We start from the raw sequence: 12,026 nt of genomic DNA, 5'->3' as shown, positions 1-12,026 counted from the left end.
GCCTTAGAAAAGCATTTCCCGAAGTACCGAGGGTAACCTGTCGCCGTAAAAGAAACATTAAAGGCCTGTGACTTGTGGTGCAGTCTCGCACGCTGCAGTGAATTCCCAGTTTTTGTTCCAATTTCTTCTCTTTCCTCGATCCTCTCTCTGTCTCTCGTCTTTCTACTCCCCTTCCCTAGTCCCCCAGTGTAAGGTAACCAACCGGAAGGTTTTCTGGTTAACCTCCCTGCCTTTTTTTATTTCACTTTTTCTTTTTCTCTTTGCTCCTTCTTTACTACACCAGCCTCATTGGTCCCCTCTTCCCCTTTCCTTCACCTCCTCCCTTAGCGCACATGCCTTCTCTTCTCCTCCTCAACTCCTGAGGTTGAGAGAGAGCGAGCATAACGTACAGAAACCCACTGCCACAGAAGAAAGCTTGTATCCCTGACGACGATATGTTCACCTGTATACAAACATTAGCTCAAGCGACATTTCCTGTTTAAGAATTTCCCTCACTTCAAATCACCATCTTGTAACCTTCATAATAGTTCAGGATATTTCCCGAAAATATTTTGAGCTGTAGACTACAAATTTGATCATTGCTCATATTCAATCGTATTTCAAGAATAATGTGTACTTGCTTATAGCAGTGATGAATTCACGGACGTCCTCTATAATATTTGTAATCATGTAGTCCGAGGGATGCGGCGGCCGTGAGGTGTTGCCGCAGCCACGCAGGTCCGGCACGACGACGCTGTAGGCAGGAGGAATGAGAGTAATCATAAGAAAAGTCACAGTAACCCTCTTGAAACGTCTCGTTTACCATTCCAATAACTAAGCATGTTTCCGTCATATTTTTACGAAAAAGCTATATGGCAAATATATAAAAAACTATATCTACTCTATATAGATTCGGTTCGAAAGCATACGGAATTGATCGAATGGACTACGGAGCGTTTGAGTAATTTTTGCTCCAAAAGATCGACATGACGCTGTTAAAAGCGACGTGACTGTGGTTCGGAATGCATATCAGTGTAAGAGGCCCAGAACTCACCTTTCGCGGATGCACACAGTATAAACCATGTTCACAATAAGACGCACGAATGGCAAAAATTAGTGAAAAAAAATAATAGCTGCTGATCAGCCAGAAAGCAACGCGCTATTGCGCATTACCTCTACACCTGAATAGTGACAGGTAAAAAGGTACAACATCCTGCTGAATATGGCAACGCCTTTCTACTCTTTCAATCTCAGGTGAAAAGTTGTGCAACGTATTTTGGAAGCGCGGTGCACAGACGCTAAATTTACACCGCCAGGCCTTGTTTCGCATGAAACTTGTGAACGAAGTTTAGCACGAGGTTACGCAATCACTGCAGCTCGTCCTGCGGATATTTAGTGCAAGCTTTTCAAAACCTACTGCTTACAATCAATAGAACCGTCACTGCTGAGCATTCGCGCAGTGCCTAAATAGAGAGCCTCGATTCCTCATTTGGAACGTGAAAGTTTTGTGAACGTTTATTACAGTGAGGACTGGTTGCTCGTCATCAGCTTGAAGAAAGCTGGTATGTTCTCGAAGGTCAAGTGCGGCATGGCTTGCCACTTGCCGGAAGTTGATTTTGACCACCAGGCTGAATGCACAAAGAATAAATTGTAGGTGCAAATATGATGTCATTGCAAATATATTCTCTGAAGTTTTCGCCCTTACTTTATGCGACCTGTCCAAAATACTGCAACATACTGGGTACTGCTAATTTATCACCATCGGCGCCTTCAGAAACTCGTCGCAGAAACTCGTCGCAGCTTGGAGACAAAACCAACCGCAGAAAACTGTAATTGTTGCATGATGCACCGATTACGTCTACGTGTGGCGGTCTAATGGGCACTACGTGCACCTCATCGGTAGTGCCGATTATCCACAATGTGATGACTGCGACATTAGTGAGACCACAGACCATATCTTCTGAACGTGAGTTTGGTAAGCTGTGCGAAGGAAATGTTTGAGGTAATTTTTGTTTAACTTAATATAATAATTGTCGAATTTAATATATTTGTTGAATTTAATATCTTAACAGTGTGCAGACGCTCGGCATTGTTGTGCAGAAAGAGTTGTGTCTCTAGGCGGTTGAGTTCCAAAGTTATGCTCTTCTTCGCGGGTGTCCACGGACGTACCTGGAACCGAAAGGGGCATGCCTGGCAAGCTTAATCTTGAATTTTATTGCGCAAGAGCTTGTAACTTTTGAATAAAGCAATCATGTTCAATGAAACTTTCGATGTTTATTTCTTGGACATTAAGCTGTGCAATGAACTAGAATACTGGAAACCATGATAATGTTCAGATTTTATATGCTTTCACTTGAAGTTCAACCACCTGAAACGAGTCCGTTCTTATATTTGGGCGTTAAGATACTTGAAAAAAATTACAGCATATCCACGGGTGAATGATGAAGAGCTTGGGCGAAGCTCCTGAAGCAATCATGGTCTGGGGATCCGCTTCTCGTTGAGCCCGTTTCGCAGCGGCGTCCTTGGCGCGCACCGTCTCGGGATCTGCGCATCGTCCATGCTCCACCAACGATCCGACACGTACGGCGACGATCCAGGAGAATGAGAGAGGCGCTCGCTCCCCGCGCATCCCCGCGCAGCCCGCGCAGCAGCTAATCGGAGAGCAGCGGCACTTCCAGCGCCATCTAGTGTCGATTCACACAAGCGCATATTGCACACAATTCTATTGGACCAACGCCATCTAGGAAATGAGACGAGAAGTGGTGATGACACAGATTGTGTACAGCGCCATCTAGAATATCGTCCCTGAACTGCACTTTGTATGTACTTCTATGAGACAGCGCCATCTATTGCATTATACGGGAGATACTGCCGTTTACGCCGGTAACGCCGGACAACGGAGACGTGACAAGGTTAGACTAAGAGGAGCTACGCCCCAATACGCCCCTAAAAAGCCGGGCGTCTTGCACTAGTGACGCAAGGCTAAAGGCACAGCGGAGCTGATCGTATGGGGTGACCGAGCAGGAGCGAGCAGTGTCGAGGCGAGGGGGGGGGGGGGATACGAGTGCAGGTGCGCCTTGCGCATGCGCAGCAGCGCGCAGCTCGTGGCGGAGTCACGGTGAAGCGGGCGCGAGCAGTGTACGGGTATATTGTGTAAACTTTATCGCGCTGATAGTAGACGAAAGCTACGTAGCGCGATAAAGTTTACACTATCAACAACCAACTGGCCCTGACCCTGGCTCTTCTGGTGTACGGGTAGCGAGCGAGGTCGGGGGCGCAGCTGCGCCATTATGACGTCACGGTGCATGCCTAATAGCGCATAGCTGGCGGCAGAGCCGTGTATGGCTCGGACGGAGCGAGCGCTAAGCGGCGCACACCTGCGTCAGCGGTTTCCAACGCCGGTGCAGGTGGCGCCATGTTCGAGGTCAAGTGTTTGCCAGGCAACGCGAGGTGGTGCCACCTTTTCTTGTTCGTGTTGGACAGATTACAGCCGGCTTAAACAGCTCGGCTGTTGATAATTAAAACAGCGAAAAGACCCTAGTTCATGAGACAGCCTATAGGTACACTCAGAACGCGGCCCAGCCACTTTTCAAAGCGAAGGCCTTAGGTGCCCCATGAAACGCGAAAAATGGCCGTCGGCGTCCCGCGGCGTCGGCGCCAAGACGAGTGATGCAAAAAATCCTCATCACGTTATGACGTCAAAACATGACGTCATAGATATACAAAAATGGCGACTTCACACAACTTGCCGTCACATGATGACGCCATCACATAACATCGTCACTTGTTCAAAGGTGGGCCGATTACGGAGGCAGTAACGAACCATGTGAGGTGCAGAAAGCTTGCAATGCCTCCGATCCTGGAGGCAGTGCAAAACCACGTTGGGGGGGGGGGGGCAGGATGAACGTACCGAGTGAAAAGAGGAAGACGGCTTTCGCCTTTAAGACATCTTAGGCGAATCCAGAAGGGACCCTGTGTGTTTTTCTTTTTTCGGCCTGGTAGGACTGGGAGCTTTAAGTGCTGACGTGATCGGCATATTTCGAGTAATTTTGTTAAGTACATTCTAATTATTTTCATTTTTTTTACATAATACATCTGAGGGGCTTTTTCTTAGTGCCGTTTTTCATGGAACGTCTGTCGCAGTCAGGTGTCACTCCCGTCGATCTGAGTTACGAGTGGTGACACCGGAACATGGAACACAGCGTTCAAGAAGTTTCCACCGAACCGATACCGAGCAGCGCGTGAAACGAGTTCCTAACCTATCTATTAACTACTACGTAATACAACTACGTCCGTTGTGACATGGTCATCTGGGCGTTTGGTGTATTCAAGTAGAGGCACGCCTGCATTCGAGGTACAGGCGCGCATTTATTAGGGTCGCAAGGTGCATGAGGGGCAAATGTGAACCTGTAGAAAATATACAGGGTGCCCCGGCTAACTCCGGCCAGATTTTAAAAATATGACGACGCAATTTATAACGGCGCATGTTGCATGTTGCTTACTATTTGCATGCAGTAAGTCACGCTATTTTTGTGCTTTCCTGAATTGATCAATAGGGCAGGATTAACTGACTACTAAAGTAACAAAGCTGGGCAAAAAATTCCGCTTAGGAAGTTGTAGATCAGTCTGCAAAACGTTTGACTAGGCAGTTTCTCACTTTCTGTCTAGTAAGTGTTAATTTTTTACTGCTTCCTGCAGATGACCGCGAAATACAAAAAAAATACCACGTTACACGCCCAATTGCGCGCCGTAATTTCAGTGATCCGTAACGTTCTGCCTGCAAACGGCCATAGCGTTCGGCCCAGGGTTGCCACTCACTTTCGAGTAAATGTCGCCAAATGACGAGCAAAAAGTCGCCAAAAGTCGCCATTTTTTAATAAACCTCGCCAAAAAAGTCGCCATTCTAGATATGTGCGTCATACCTAGTAATAAAAATTTCCTCTCACGTATAGCCCCATAGAATACAGTACCACCCAAGACCCTTAAATTATATCGACGTTTCTCAATGCCAGTCGTATCGCCCGCTTCACCGTGGGAGTGCATGGTGCTGCTTCTCCGACTAGCCGCAAGATGTGCGTGGTGGCGCAAGGGTGAATGAATGAAACGCTCATGATATCCTTCCATCCCTGTCCGCTCGTTTCGTTGTTTGTAGACAGCTTTACGTACCCTTATATGAATTAAAATGATTACAAAAGGATTGTTGAAGGTAACACGACAGAAGTCTTAGAGGAACCGTTCATTAGTGAGTCTTACACCTTTTCAGTGTGAACTAACATGATACCGGACACTACCGACTCTTTCTTACAGTCACTTATATCTACACGCGTCAATCCGATGCGTTATTAATGAACAGGTAGGCAATGTAAAATGTTGTAAAGCAATCGTCATTGCACACGCTCACCGAGAACAGTGGAAAATGCCTCAATAAATATTTTTTATTGCACAAATAGCCGCGTATCCTCCTCCCTTCGCTATTCCAAAACAGTCTTTACCAGCTGAATTAGGGGGTACTGCAACAGTGAATAAGGCGCCAAGCTATTCAGAACAGTTGGAGCTTTGGCGGAACAAATGGTCGGAACACGCGGCCAACCTGTCGCCTAGCCCCTTCAGAAGCGAAACTTTAGAGAAACTTAAAGCACCGAAAGCTATTAACTTATAGTCAAACACTGCCCCTTTACATTTTGCTAGAATGTCTCTCTGGGGGACGTTCCCGTAGCCCCTGCCTCTAGATGAATTGAGGAGATACACACGAGTTACAGAACGGGCATACAGAATGACGCGTAATGTGCACATTCTACTCTTAGGTCTAAAACCAAGAAAAATACAGTGAATGCTGCCGCTCATTCGTTGCGAAGACACTGAGCTTAGGATGTATAACTCAGCGGAGACCTAAGCCGAAAATCGCCAAAAATTCGCCATGTCGCCATTAATAATTTTAGGTCGCCACGGGCCCCTCAAATTCGCCAATTTGGCGAAAAGTAGCCACCATTGGCAACCCTGGTTCGGCCATCTGCAGTGCTGCGGCTTAATAGGCGACAGGGTAGCGACTATGGTGGTGGCTGTGCGATGACGAACCTGTCGCTTGCGGCAGCTGGGCAGCACAAGCTATAAACGCTGCGCCCGCTTATCATTGCCATGAACCACCGCGAGAGAATCGCATCGTTTGAATGGGGAACGCTATAGGGTGCACTGCAACTAAGGCGCTTGCGCGCCTTAATTGCAGTCTTCCCTTCACGTCACTGGGATCCGAACCCCCAACCTTCGAATTACGTGCTTTCTTGTCCACTTTAAATCCTTTTTTTTTTTATTTGGGCCATAACCCTCAAACTGCAGTTACAGCAGTTAAACACAACAAACGATGTCCCTATCCTTTCCTTGGCTAAATTGTCAGTTGGTTTCATTGCTTGTGTCTCACAAAATAACGAGTCCCTCGAACAATTCCCCGTATTTCGTGGTACCATGCTAGAAGCGACTCAAAATAGAGCCGCCCGTTTTATTTCTGATTATTATAATTGTGGCAGTTAAGATTCGTGGCAGTTATTTAAGAATTAAGATTCGTGGCAGTTATGTGTGTCATCGTACCTTCAGAGTCACCTTAAGATATTAAAAGTGTCAGATCCGTTCGTTCTTCAAAACTCAGAGGCGTTAGTTGCGTATTTAAGCACTCATAACCCGGGTAAATGCAGTTTCTTCAGTATTGATGTGCAGGATATGTATTACAACATTCCGCATGGTCCCCTACTGTCAAGTGTAAGACACTGTATAACAGATGAAAACGATGAGTTAGAGTTCGTGAATAAGTGCGGTGTGTCGGTTGATGCTTTTCTTGAATTGTTATCCTTTTACCTGAGGTCGACATTTGTAATGTGGAACAATAGTTTGTACCGTCAAAAATCGGGCATTACTATAGGCTCGAAAGTAGCCCCGGTTGTGAGCACAATATACTTAGCTAGCCTGGAGAAGACAATAGATTTGAACCTCAACGGACTTGCACTCGGGGTGTTCCGCTTTGTCGATGATTTTTTGGTATTTGTTAAACCGGGTGATTTAGAAAAAAAGAGTAGCAGAAGTTTTAGAAATATTTAGGAACAATAGTCAAGGGGCTGGAATTCACGGTTAAGTTACCAAATAGTGACAAACTGCAGTTTTTGGATGTTGAAATAGCTGCCACAGCTGGACATGTATGCTGGTCGTACAATCCACGAACGGAAAAACCGTTACTTAGCTATAGTTCGGCTCATTCTAAGGTCGTAAAGAGTGGCATAGCATTTTCATGTCTGAGAGCAGCACTGACGAAGTCGTGCCCAGAAAAGATTAGCGAAAGCTTCAGTCAACAAATTGGCAGGTTAAAAAATGCAGGGTATGAAAAACACGTGCTGTGTAGATCAGCAAACAAGCTGATTAGTTACGTACGAGATAACTCCAGGAACAAAATGACAACAAAAAATGAAAACAGGAAAAAGATGGTGTCTATACCATATGCGCACAAGATCGCACATATCTTAAAGAATGTAGGCAATAGGTTTGACCTAGAAGTAGTTTTCTCGGCGCCCAACAAGCTTGGTAAAATATGTGCAAGATTAGACCGCAAGCTTTCCTCAGCAGAAAAGACTAACAACAACAGATGCACGATAAATCACAAAACGAGGTTTGTTAGATGCAAATTATCCGTTGTATATTGTTTACCCCTATCTTGTGGGAAAGTATACATCGGGCAAACGGGTCGGTGTTTGAACACCAGGCTGTCAGAGCATAAGAGGGCCTTAGAAAAAAATGATCATTCCCACATAAAGGGACACTGTTCTCAGTGTGGCTGCTTGCCACTGTTTGATGACACCTCCGTCGTTTTCCATCGTGTAAACCAACTAACCAGGGAAATAGTTGAAGCGTTTCACATTAACCAAAGAAAAGACTGCTGCATTAGTCAACCATCAATTTCATTAAGTCATCGGGAAGTCACCTTCCTGGAAGGGCCTTAAATTGTAGGATTGCTTCTGTTACGCCCTCATTCTTGCTCCTATTTATGTTTTAAGCGAGTGTTGATTTCTTGTTGAACGTCTTGCAATAACCCTAGATTGTGCATGGTTTTTTATAGTGTACAAGCTGCTCGTGTTTCGTTAACTTTTGGTTTTTGTATCACTTGAGTATGCGCAGATAGTTTGGTCCTAGATAAGAATACATGGACTGTCGGTTTGTCTTCACACGTGCATAACTTATCCTTTCACAGGAGTGTGCAAAATTTTGTCTTTAATCAGGTGACATTGAGGGTTGGTTCATTTCTGTGTCGCTCGGATGTGCTTGGGTGCATATATATTGAAGTATTTTTCCTGAAATAAATTCAGTTGCGAGTTTAGCGAGTGTCCTGTCCTTTCTGTTTCTTTTGTCCCCGTCGAAAGTGCGCTACCTAACCATATAGGCATAATGATCAGTCACCAACTAGCCCAGCTCTCAACCTTATTGATAATTGTTAAGCAAGCGTAACGCAAGTCTTTATCTGCCACTGTTAAGTAACCGCCGTGACGTAGCTCTATTATGATCGTTTCATGAATACGCTCGTCAGTTAAGCCACAAACCAAACATTTAGGCATAGAAACATCACCGCACACGTCACGTTGACTACACAATAACCCTAGTTTCTCGCGCATTTACGGTAATACTAACGCACTTAGCTCATCGGCGCTACCACTTGTTTATGGAATAGCCTTCCCGAAAGCATAGTCAGAGAAGTTAACCTAGTAAAACTGAATTTAATTTATAACTAAATATCTTTATAAACACGCGAACAACCTGATAGGTGAGCAACACTGGCGCACTCGCGAGCTGTGGCGTAAAAAGCTGCTCGCTTTGCGAGCGTCTGCATTACGTCGAGCGATTTTGTTCCGCAATCAGCTGCGTGTGAAATTGAGATACTGCAGCTGTATTCAGGTTGGCATTGAACTTGAACGATTTGCAGCGGCTGAAACTCCGGTAGAACACAGCTCCGCTCCATGCGGCACATGACGTCACACATGCTATGGCAATACGGCGGTCGGCGGGCTTTATAGCCGGCGACTTCTAGGGCTCATTTTGTACTGATGTATTCTTTTGCAGTCCATTTTTTTTTTCATATATACACAGATACAATAGGGCCTCTACGTCTATTTTCCACTGAAAACAGCAAGTTTCTGGGTGACCGTGTCGTGTCATGGCCTCTAAAAATAGTCAAGCCCCCATGTATTCTATTTCGGATAGCGTTCCTACTGCTTTGTTATAAAGTGCTTTGCTTTGTTTGCCATCTTTTATGTGCGCATTTCCTGCGAGTTTGCTACCTTTTCTAACTTCTACTAAGCCCCCCTTTTCTCAATGCTCTATTTAGCCCTGATAAATAAATAAATAAATAAATAAATAAATAAATAAATAAATAAATAAATAAATAAATAAATAAATTGTGAGAATTGTGAGAATTGACGTCATGCGAAGCAGACCTTGAGGGCAGACCTTGAGGAGCAACGCATTCCACATTGTTTGGCTTTGAGCCAAGTGTTGCGAGGCGAATCGGTGTGTTTGTGTGAATTCAGTAGTTGCCTCAGTAACGTGGCTTGCCAGGCACAACAACTACACTGTGACCTCTAAAGGGTAGCTTAACGTCGGACGCAATGCCGGCACTTGCGCTACAGAGCATAGACTTTAGTGTGATCGAAGAGTGTAACTCACGTTAGTGTTCGGTGGTGTGCTTTCATAAGCAGCGTTTGCTAACCTATTCCTGAGGGGCCGAGCAACGCTAGACTATAGATAAAAATATGTAATGTTTATCGCATTGCTATTAGAGTGGATAGTAAACACCGCAATCTGAATTTACGTTAGACATGGACCACCAGCACAATTGACAACCATCAGCTGATCTGCTGGTGTACTACACATATGTACTATCTGTACCGCGTGGTTTGTTGCTGAGGGTCGTTGCAGCGTGCTTGTCCGTATTTGTCTGCTAGTGTCATGTCTACGTTAAAATCGCCGACTATGAAAATGGTATATCCATATGGGTGCCAGCACACGAGGGACTAGGAGGACGTGAAGCGGCCCACGACGCTGCCCGCGAGCACGTCAGCCGGGCTGCCTTCAGTTCAGCCCACAGGATCTCCGACCCGCGGCAGACGAGACGGAGGCTGGGCCAAAGAGCCAGTAGTCGCTACTCAAACACTACAGACTAGACCGCCGGGTCTATCCTCAACATCATCCAAAACTCACTAAAGAAGAAAGCGTTATATTAAGACGCCTCCTATGTAACACATACAAGCATGGTATACTATGTAACACATACAACCATGGTATACTATATTCACGCCCCCTTGCCCTTTCCCCGGCACAGGGTCGCCAGCCGGTCGCAGAACTGGCTAACCTCCCTGTCCTTCCGTTTTTTTTTTTTTCGTTTCCTCCTCCTCTTCCTTGGTATACTAATGTACTGCCTCTACCCGACGCTTCCCAAGAACTGCGTACATTGAGCGGCCAGGCGCGGTCACGCGCCTGACCGCTCAAATTATCTTTGTACGTGTTTGGTGCTTACCGCTCAGATGGCGTTGAAGCGATAGACGGCATGAAGGGTTGTTCGCTCGCTGCAGCGGCCGCGTTTCCTTACGTCAGCGTTTTGCTGAGTTACGCCTGGTCGGCCAGCCTTACTTCGTACAACATATTAATTTTTTTGTTATCGTGTTCATTGTTGCGGTGAAACTGGAGCACAATAGAAAGCGTTCGCTATCGTGAAACATAACGGAGAATGCTGCGACCGTTCGAGGTGAAGTGGTAGTGGAGAAAGTTATAGATGTTTCTTGCTAGAAACTATGTTATACAGGGCAACAGCGCACGACAAGAATTAGTAAAAAATGTAAGACATTGGCTCGACTCGCAAGATGTGCGCACGAAATGAGGCCGATTCCAAGACATCAGGGTTGTGAAAATGCCTCCAGCGTCTAAACGCGCTGTTTTGCACGAAAGAAACAGCGCTACAGAAATGGCGCCAAGCGTCTCAACGCACTCGCTTGCATGCGGGAAATTCTCGAAGAGGTATTCCGCTTTAATATGCGTCATTGGTTTCGGGGTTAGAGCATCGGGCTTCGGCACAACACCACACCTCAAGTCCTACCTTCCGAATTCCGTTGCAGTCACCGGGAACCTTATCGACACATTGCGCAGGATGCGGCTGCAACCACATCATGAATATAACAACGTATACATATGGCTCTCTGCAGCTCCAAAAAGGCTCGAATTGTTAGAAGCACATTTTGCCCAAAAGAGCACACGCAAAATAACGTGACCGGGCAGTTTATGCGCTGCGTGAAGAAGCTTGTGAATTCGTTAATAATTTTGAGACTAAGACAATCGTGTCATTAGAAACGCTTCTGAGCTTAGGTGATTTTCGTTTATTTTTTTTCTTCTACTTAGCGATTTGCTGTTTTCTTTTAAAATTTTCTTCTTTCACTGTTTCTCCTGCGTGTGTATGTGTCATGCTTGGGCGAACAATAAACAGTGGAAAGTTTTCGCACACGCTTGTATCGGGTCACCTTCTCGCTCTTTGTGTTAAAAACGCAGCGCAGAATGCGTCACCTATATATATTTTTTTATTTATTTAAAACTCCACGTCACGGCCTCTTCCTTCCAACCTCTGTTCACGGCTGCACATAAGCCGCCGGCTTTCTTTTTCGACTCTGTCGACGATTGAGAGAGCTTACTAACAGAATTACACAAAACTTGGACAGTTTAATCCCGTTTTAGAAGTCATGCGCAGTTCCACTTTCGAGAAATAGGAGGCCATCCTTCGCGGCGATGACGCTTACCTACTTCAATGGCTCGTCGGTCGGGCCCTGACAGCTGTGAAAGCCACTTGTCCACCTCAACCCGCTCCCTAAATCATTCTACGGGCTTACAACTTCAAAAAAAAAAAGGCGGATCTCTTCAGAAGTGCGCACAAGTGAAAAGATTCTGGCTTATCACTTCCCTAGTAGCCCCAAATGTTGATACGTCGTTGCTGCCACATTGAGAAAGCTGCTTCAATTCTGTGGCAACATTGCGTG

The 12,026-nt window shown here is 45.7% G+C and overlaps 1 long non-coding RNA gene across 1 annotated transcript in view; it reads right to left on the bottom strand.

The window, feature by feature from the left end:
- Positions 1 to 614: 614 nt before the first annotated feature.
- LOC125756132 (uncharacterized) overlaps positions 615 to 12,026 on the bottom strand; it is a 42,744-nt gene continuing 31,332 nt past the window's right edge. The window contains exon 5 of the long non-coding RNA XR_007414322.1: positions 615 to 733. This is a non-coding gene — a long non-coding RNA (uncharacterized LOC125756132). The remainder of the gene's footprint in view (positions 734 to 12,026) is intronic.

The sequence above is a fragment of the Rhipicephalus sanguineus genome, chromosome 11 (assembly GCF_013339695.2).
Source record: "Rhipicephalus sanguineus isolate Rsan-2018 chromosome 11, BIME_Rsan_1.4, whole genome shotgun sequence".
In the NCBI taxonomy this organism is placed as follows: Eukaryota; Metazoa; Arthropoda; class Arachnida; order Ixodida; family Ixodidae; genus Rhipicephalus; species Rhipicephalus sanguineus.
Note: the sequence above shows the minus strand (reverse complement) of the source record. Positions and strands in the feature narration are given on the sequence as shown.